The sequence below is a fragment of the Desmodus rotundus genome, chromosome 7, assembly GCF_022682495.2.
Source record: "Desmodus rotundus isolate HL8 chromosome 7, HLdesRot8A.1, whole genome shotgun sequence".
Lineage (NCBI taxonomy): Eukaryota > Metazoa > Chordata > Mammalia > Chiroptera > Phyllostomidae > Desmodus > Desmodus rotundus.
In genome coordinates this window covers 111,799,048-111,805,307 of record NC_071393.1, presented here as the reverse complement: position 1 = coordinate 111,805,307, position 6,260 = coordinate 111,799,048, and the positions used below count along the sequence as shown (strand labels likewise).

The window sequence follows — 6,260 nt, the reverse complement described above, 5'->3', positions numbered from 1 at the left end:
TGTCTCCACACTGTGTTTGGGCTGCAGTTCCAACATCAGCTCTTCCCTGGGTCTCCAGCCTGCCCTGTGGAGTTCAGACTTGCCAGCCCCCACAACTGCATGCGCGATTCCTTACCGTCTCTCTCTGTGTATGTAAATGTATATGCACATGTTTGTGTGTGTGTATATGTGTGTGCACATGTGTACGTGTACATACAGGGTGGGGCCAAAGTAGGTTTACAGTTGTGAGTACACAAAATAGGGTGTGTTCTTGTATTATTATGTATGATTGTATTGTTTTCCATATGAACAAATGAAAACCTACTTTTGCCTCACCCTGTATGTCTGCTCCCGGTTCTGTTTCCCTGGTTTTGTGTCCCTAATACAGACGGGAAAGGAGAAAGACAGGAGTCTGGAGAAGGGGCTACGCGGACGGGGAGAGGGAAACCAGTTTCAGCCTGTCAAGTTTCTGGGAGGGCAGGAAAACGTGTGTGTGGAGGTACATGTTGTCTGTCTATGTACGTGTGTACATCTGTATCTACGTATAGGAGTACCTGTGTGTTTATGTACATCTACACACACACGTGTGTGTACGAGTTTGTATGCGTGTGTCCCTGTGTATGAGTCTGTCTGTCCGAGTGTGGCTCTCTCTTTCAGTATGTTTATATGCTTCTGTGCATGTCCGTCTGTATCTACACAAGTGAATATGTGTGTCTATATGTCTGTGTCTGTCAGGGAGGACATAGGCAGGGGGTGAGTCGGTCATGGTGCCCTAGGAAAGGACCTCTTTTGCTAGATGTTCAGTCAGTTCCACGAGCTTGCTGGGAGCAAGTGCGGAAGCTGGGTTTGGGAACCAGACAGGAAGGTGACAGGTAGGAAAGGAGGTCTTGTGGTGTATGGAGCCGGAGTGGCCAACAGCAAGGGGGTAGGAGACACCTGGGGGGGTTGGGGAACTGGAAGGCCACAGGTCAAAGTGGCACAGAGAGGTCTGTGTGGCATTCAGGGACATACCCATGTCGCACCTGCCTCGAGTCTAGGGGTTTCTTGGGCCAGGGGAAGGATTTGGCAAGGACCAAGCAGGCTGGGAGAATAAGGGCCTGCACTGAGGGGTGGTGATGGAGAGGGGGATCTGGAGGCTGGGCCCTACGAGGCTATGAAGAGAAATAGGCAGTCAGGGTAGGGATGATGATGACTTCAGTTTCGACCTGTTGGGGTTGAGGAAATCACAGAATAAAACTTCCAAAGATAAGGAGGAGGTACTGACCAGTGTCACACTCCGGAAAAGACAAGGAGAGTTAGGAGTAAGAAAAAGCCATGGGGCTTGACAGTTAGGTGGTCTTGGTGACCTGAGTGGAGGAGATGGGAGCTGGTGAAAGGGACGGAGGCAGTAGGCGAGCACGGGAGGAGGGTAACATCTGTTGGACCTGCTATTACACATAAAATGAAAACAACAACAGCACTAGGATAATAACATGAGTGGACGGCAGAGCTGAGTGATGGGAGCCCTGTGCATATCCGAATAAAGAACGAAACTCAGTCATCAAGATGTTCAGCCCTGATCCCATTAAGTACTTCCTCTAAGAGTTAGCAAACTATTATCCTTTAATCATGCCTGATATTTATGAAGGCCTTTCTCCAAAGAACTCCAAGTGCTCAATAAACAGTAATTATTTCGCTCTCCTGTTCTCCTTCAGGGAGAAGTCGGTGGCAGGTATCATCGTTATGTTTACAGGCACGGAAGCTGTGGCCCAAATGAGAATGACGCCGGCAACCCGGGTCACAGAACCAGTCGGGGTGGGAGTTATGGTACCTGGCTCTCCTCCTTCTGCTGCTAGATCATTCCTCAGTTCCTTACCCCTGCCAGGACCCCCAAGTTACTGGCGAGACTTGGCCATGAAAGCAACTCCAGGGTCCAATGCTTCAGGTGGAGGCTGCAGGAAAATTCCAGAGGGACCCCGGACCAGCCAGCTGTGAAAGGTCAGGGAATAAATCTTTTGGATGGTCAGTCCTGGCCACAAGGAAACCCAAGCAGCTTATTCTGCTGAGTCCTTAAGGGTCGCAGGCAAACGCTGAGTGTAAGCAACAACAAAATTGCCAAACTCAGGAAAGCAGGCAGTTGTTCCATCTGCTTCATGGGTGGCCTCACACAAGCGATTCACTAGTGGCCTCAAGAAGGGAAATAGCCCTAATCCTTATGCTTCAGGGTGTGCAAGGTCCAAGCATTCGCTCAGAAGCAAAATCATCTCTAAATGCAAAGGATAATCAAGGACAGCCCACTAGGAAGAGGATTTGCTCACCTTGGGTGGTGAGCTTGGGCTTTATCAGGCCAAGAAATGTAAGGAATCCCTGAGGTCCCAATGGCAGAGATGGTCCACACAGCCCCCCAGCTGTGGCTCCAGAGAGTGCAGAGGTAGGGACCATTCAAGCCACTCTGTACTTCCAGGGTGGGGGATGCCGACACCTGCTGATCCCTGAGAGCAGGCTCTTCGCTAATGAGGACCGGCTCTTGTGGGATCAGTTAAACGGTTCACATTCCCAGTCCAGTGTTTATGTCACTTGGGTGGACCTGGGAAATTCAAGGGGCCACCAGCACATTGGCCCAAAGCCAGGGTTTAATTTAGCCCTAAATCTCCTGTGATTCCACCGGGGGCCAGATCCCTGTGAGGCCAGCCAAAGGGAGATGCCTGGGATCGGCTTTTGAGTCCTCCCCTCAACCCATTGCTGGCAGAGGCCTTGCTCATTGGTGCGAGCAAATCTCCTCACCGTTGCTGGGCCTGCCTGCACCAGAATCACTTACCTACGGCGCCTATCACGGCAGGTGTAGGTCGTTCCCCACACCTGCGAGCTGCGGAATGTGGAGATCCATGAGGAAAGAGGGGCTAGATTAGCACAGTAACACTTTCATCTTGGGGTTTCTGTTTAAGAATCCCTGGTGCTTGGTGACAAATTACCAAAAATAGGTTTTGTTCAGGAATGGAATGACTCGGGCTGACTATTTGAACTGGAAGGCCCAGAAGGCCCAGCCATCCAGCAGGGCAGAGGCCTGGGACCCACAGGCCAGGCCTAATCTCTGGGGTCCCATAGACCCCTGGGAAGGAAGAGGAGGAAGGGGAGTGTCTCTGAAAGGAGGGAGGGCCTGGGACGTTCAAGGAATTGTCTTCTCCTCATGCCCCTTCCCCCCTTCACAGCCTCGCAGCAGAGAACTCCCAGCTTCCTACAGTGCAGGTGAAGAGGCCCAGCCCCGGAAGGGGCAATCACAGTGCAGCTGCCTCACGTCTGGTGGCCAAGGCTGAGAATGCCATTTCCACGAGCTGGTTGAGAAAGGACATGGGCGCCAGTGTAACACAGTTAGGCTGATCGGATGGCAGGCTGTGGGAAGAGAGCTGGGAAGTCCGGGCTTTCTCTGCCTTTCTTCATCTGAAGAGAGTGCTCGGGTTTTAGAGTCAGATGGCCTGAGTCTGCACCCTAGAAAATGCCCCTTGGAAATGTGGTCCCACTTGGTTTGGGGCCTGCAAGCCCCGTGGTTCCTCTACCTGCACTGAGGCCAACGGGTTTCCCAGAGAGGGCGGGGCTAGATTTCTGCCTCTTGGCCTCTCCCTTCTGCTGCAGCTGGGGAGGTAGGTAGCCTGCTAGCCTCTCGGGGGTTTATGAAAGGAGTTATGACACCGTGTTAAAACAGCCTCTGGCACACAGTGAGTTCTATGTGTTGGTCCGTCATCATCATCATTCCGAGCCTGGGGTTGATTGGACGTGGAGATGCGTCCCCACTGCGCCAGCAGCGGCAGCGTCCCCGTGCTCACGGAGTGTGGGAACAGGGTGCTGGCCTGTGTGTGACAGCCAGCATGGCCGAGGGTCATAAACCAGCGGCGGAGGGAGCGGCCAGCCAGATAGGGCGCTGGAGATGAAAGCCGCCGTGTTTGCCTTTCCAAAGGGCTGCTGTGTTCCTGAAGGCCTGCAGCTTCCTCTGCCCTGCTGAGTTTTTTTTTTCTTCTTCCCAGTTCCTCTCAGTGATATCTTAAGAGGCAAACTTCCAGCACTAACAGGAGGTCTTTTGTTCTCCTTTTCTCTAAGTGGACTTTAACCCAGTTACGACAGATGAGTCACTGTAAAAACAAACAAATAATAATACTCCATTTTCTTAAAGGACCTTCCATGCCTGCTGACAGAAAAGGGGGAACCTGATGCTGTGCTGGGCCTGTGGGGCTTCTCCTGGCCTCGACTTTCTGGAGGTGCCCAGGAGATCCTTCTAGAACACATTGGAGACCAGCACTGTGAAAGTACTCGGCAAGGTTCTGGTTGGTTTGGCATTTCACCTGATTTGGGGTGGCCTGGCCTCTGAGGAACTTTGGTCTCAGCACAGTTCTGGTTGGGATTTACACTCCTGGATCCGCCACACGCTAAATTCTGGAATTGCTTCCCTTTACACTTGAGTTTCTTTATATGTGAAACAGGGGTATTAGACACTCTTCGATTTTATCAGGAAGGACTTTGCAATAAAATAACCTGCTCTGTTAGAAGACTCCAAGGTATGCTAAGAGCTTGAGTGCAGCCTGCATCCAATCAATTCAAGTTTGCCAGACAATTAGGCACTGGGTTCACAGAGAAGAGAAAGACCCACCTCCTGCCCTCAGGGAGACAGGGGTGTAAATAAATGAATGCAGTGATTTCTGAGACAGGTAGGAGGGGACAGGTGCCAAGGGTGGGAGTGGGGTAAGAAAGGGGATGGAGGTTTGATCCTGGAACGTTGGGAAAGTCTTGTCAGAGAGGACGGCCTCCGAGCTGAGCCTTGAACCATAAGTAGCTGTTCAGTAGATGCTTGGGTGGGGCGGGGGGGGGGGGGTGGATAGGGCAGGCAGAGGGAGCGAGGGGCATGACCAAAAGACTGAGGCCTGTGGCCAGTTCAGACCCACCCTTGTGCAGGCCCTATCGAATCTTTGTCTAGGCATTTTTCCCTATGTGTTTAAATAGAACTGGACCCTCATTTTCCTGAGAAGACACCGCCCCTGGATGACTATGGCACTGGCCTCAGGACTCTGGTCCGAGATGCCTCTTGGCTGCATCACACATCAAGGCTTGCTTTGGGCCACTGAGCTCCTGGGATCACTGCTGAGGAACACAGCCATGCTCCTGATGCGGTGGTGGTGTCCACCGTCACTCCCTGGAACTCTGACACAGCGTAACACGTTCATGTCTACAGAACAGTTCAGTTGCCTGGAAAACTCCTTCTCACTGTCAACCCCACTTACAAGTCTCCTTGACTGTGAGCCACCCCCAGAAGCCATGGGCAACCTAAGAAGTTACTCACTTGCCTTTGTGCTCTGTAGCCCCTTCTTACTTGGCTTTGGGCTCTCACACAATCGATTACAATTTCAGTTTCCCTGAGTGCCCTCCTCCCAGGCTGTGAACTCCTGGAGAGGGTGGCAGGTCGTGCATAGCATTTGGTTCATGCACATACAAGGTACTCAATAACGTTTGTTAAACGGACATGTGAGTGAATGAATGAGGTTTGAGTTAGTGTGTTTTACATAGTCTAACAAGAATATCAGCTGAAAGCTTCACCTTCATCATCTTCTATAAGAAAATGGTAGGGCCTCAGGATTTCCTTCTGAGAGCACCACTTAGTGCATAAGCAGATTCTCTCCCCAGAAACTGCTTGCCCTAGAGAATTTAGATTTAACATCAGATTGAACCCACAGTGACACTCTACTAGGGTCCTCCATTAAATCTGTGCAGTTCGCAGCCCCTGAAATACAGTCCTTTACATTTCTGTGTAAACCACCTGAAAAGTGACATCTTCCCATCTTTTGAGCTGGAAGGATATAGTTTTCAATTAGCAATGATTGCACCTTGGATAAACCTCATTGGCTACAATGCTGCCACTGCGCAAAGCTGATCTGGAAGGATATATATAGTAGGGTAGACTTCCTTCAGTCTATCTATGTCTGTCTGCTGTCTGTCTGTCTGTCTCTCTGTCTGTCTGTCTGTCTCTCTCTCTTTCTCTCTTTTTTTTAAGGAGTCTTATCAAGGGCCAGGTGGTGAGAGCCTTATTCTATTATTCTACGTGCTCTTCAGCTGGCCCCTCCTTTCCCACTGTGTACTCTGCCACCCTCAGGTCCCCAGGCAATCAAGAGTAGATGACACGAAACGGTTTCGGTGGCAGGCCGAGTGGGTGTGGGCCCCGGACTCGGTGCGCAGCCCAGCCTAGCTGCAGCTTGTTTCTTCTCTGCTTGGGGAGAACTCAGGCCCCTGCCTCAGACTTTGTCTCCTGGGGTTGAATTACA

At 51.3% G+C, this 6,260-nt stretch overlaps 1 pseudogene; it reads right to left on the bottom strand.

The window, feature by feature from the left end:
- Positions 1-5,739: 5,739 nt before the first annotated feature.
- On the bottom strand, positions 5,740-5,870 carry LOC112312023 (U4 spliceosomal RNA; annotated as a pseudogene).
- Between the last annotated feature and the right edge of the window lie 390 nt (positions 5,871-6,260).